Raw genomic sequence first — 2,500 nt, forward strand, 5'->3', positions numbered from 1 at the left:
TCCAAAAAATTTTTTTTTTTTTTTCTCCGATATACCAAAGCAAGAACAAGAAGACCGAGGCATCAAAATTTTTTTTTTTTTTTTTTTTTTTTTTTTTTTTTTTTCGATAAATCCAACCGAGAACAAGAAGACCGAGGCATCCAAAATTTTTTTTTTTTTTTTTTCTTTCCCATATACCAGAGAAAGAACATGAAGACCGAGGCAACCAACAAAAAATAATTTTTTTTTTCTCTTTCCCGGAATTTTTTTTTTTTTTTTTCGAAATAGCCGAGAAAGAATATGAAGACCGAGGCATCCAACAAAAAATTTTTTTTTTTTTTTTTTCCTAATCTACCCAAGCAAAACAAATAGAAGACCGAGGCATCCAAAAAAATTTTTTTTTTTTTTTTTTTTTTCGAAAAATTTTTTTTCACAAAAACTTTTTTTTTTTTTTTTCCCCAAAAAATTTTTTTTTTCGTTCCAAGCTAACCAAGACATCTACTATTCACTAGTAGAGCAATCGAGACTGCAAAGCAAGCAATGGCCTTACTTGCAGCTCTTGGTGCTGAGAACTCCCCCCCCCCTATAGTAGTCTTAAGTAAAACCACAGCTCTGACAGGAGTAGATATTGCATGCGAGCGAGGAGTCGTAATGGGCAAAATTGACTCGGGGGACCTCCAAATCGAATTCCGTTTCGAGCAAAACACTTCTTAGGCTTCAAGGAAGCTCCCATAAAATTTCCAAACCCAAACTCCAAACTTCATTTTTTAGCCTACAATGCCCACGTGCACGCCGGTGTGCACGCAGGGGTGCTTGAGCATGCGGGAGAGGAGCCATAATGGGCAACATTGACTCGGGGGACCTCCAAATCGAAATCCGTCTCGAGCAAAACACTTCTTAAGCTTCTAGGAAGCTCCCATAAAACTTCCAAACCCAAACTCCAAACTTTATTTTTTAGCATACAATGCCCACGTGCACGCCGGGGTGCTTGAGCGTGCGGGCGAGGAGCCATAATGGGCAACATTGACTCGGGGGACCTCCAAATCGAAATCCGTCTCGAGCAAAACACTTCTTAAGCTTCAAGGAAGCTCCCATAAAACTTCCAAACCCAAACTCCAAACTTTATTTTTTAGCATACAATGCCCACGTGCACGCAGGGGTGCTTGAGCATGCGGGAGAGGAGCCATAATGGGCAACATTGACTCGGGGGACCTCCAAATCGAAATCCGTCTCGAGCAAAACACTTCTTAAGCTTCTAGGAAGCTCCCATAAAATTTTCAAACCCAAACTCCAAACTTCATTTTTTAGCATACGATGCCCACGTGCACGCCGGGGTGCACGAGCGTGCGGGCGAGGAGTCGTAATGGGCAAAATTAACTCGGGGGACCTCCAAATCGAAATCCGTCTCGAGCAAAGCATTTCTTAGGCTTCTAGGAAGTTCCCGTAAAATTTTCAAACCCAAACTCCAAACTTCATTTTTTAGCACACAATGCCCACGTGCACGCGGGGGTGCTTAAGCGTGCGGGCGAGGAGTCATAATGGGCAAAATTAACTCGGGGGACCTCCAAATCGAAATCCGTCTCGAGCAAAGCACTTCTTAGGCTTCTAGGAAGCTCCCATAAAATTTCCAAACCCAAACTCCAAACTTCATTTTTTAGCATACGATGCCCCCGTGCACGCGGGGGTGCTTGAGCGTGCGGGGGAGGAGTCATAATGGGCAAAACTAACTCGGGGGATCTCCAAATCAAAATCCGTCTCGAGCAAAGCAGTTCTTAGGCTTCTAGGAAGCTCCCATAAAATTTCCGAACCCAAACTCCAAACTTCATTTTTTAGCATACTATGCCCACGTGCACGCCGGGGTGCACGAGCGTGCGGGCGAGGAGTCGTAATGGGCAAAATTAACTCGGGGGACCTCCAAATCGAAATCCGTCTCGAGCAAAGCATTTCTTAGGCTTCTAGGAAGTTCCCGTAAAATTTTCAAACCCAAACTCCAAACTTCATTTTTTAGCATACGATGCCCACGTGCGCGCCGGTGTGCACGTCGGGGTGCACGAGCGTGCGGGCGAGGAGCCGTAATTGGCAAAATTAACACGGCGGACCTCCAAATCGAAATCCGTCTCGAGCAAAGCATTTCTTAGGCTTCTAGGAAGTTCCCGTAAAATTTTCAAACCCAAACTCCAAACTTCATTTTTTAGCATACGATGCCCACGTGCACGCCGGTGTGCACGAGCATGCGGGCGAGGAGTCATAAAGGGCAAACTTAACTCGGGGGACCTCCAAATCGAAATCCGTCTCGAGCAAAGCATTTCTTAGGCTTCTAGGAAGCTCCCATAAAATTTTCAAACCCAAACTCCAAACTTCATTTTTTAGCACACAATGCCCACGTGCACGCGGGGGTGCTTAAGCGTGCGGGCGAGGAGTCATAATGGGCAAAATTAACTCGGGGGACCTCCAAATCGAAATCCGTCTCGAGCAAAGCACTTCTTAGGCTTCTAGGAAGCTCCCATAAAATTTTCAAACC

This window comes from Cornus florida, unplaced genomic scaffold, assembly GCF_030987335.1.
Source record: "Cornus florida cultivar Cherokee Brave unplaced genomic scaffold, ASM3098733v1 CherokeeBrave_3.0.0_Hap2_scaffold_50, whole genome shotgun sequence".
NCBI lineage: Eukaryota > Viridiplantae > Streptophyta > Magnoliopsida > Cornales > Cornaceae > Cornus > Cornus florida.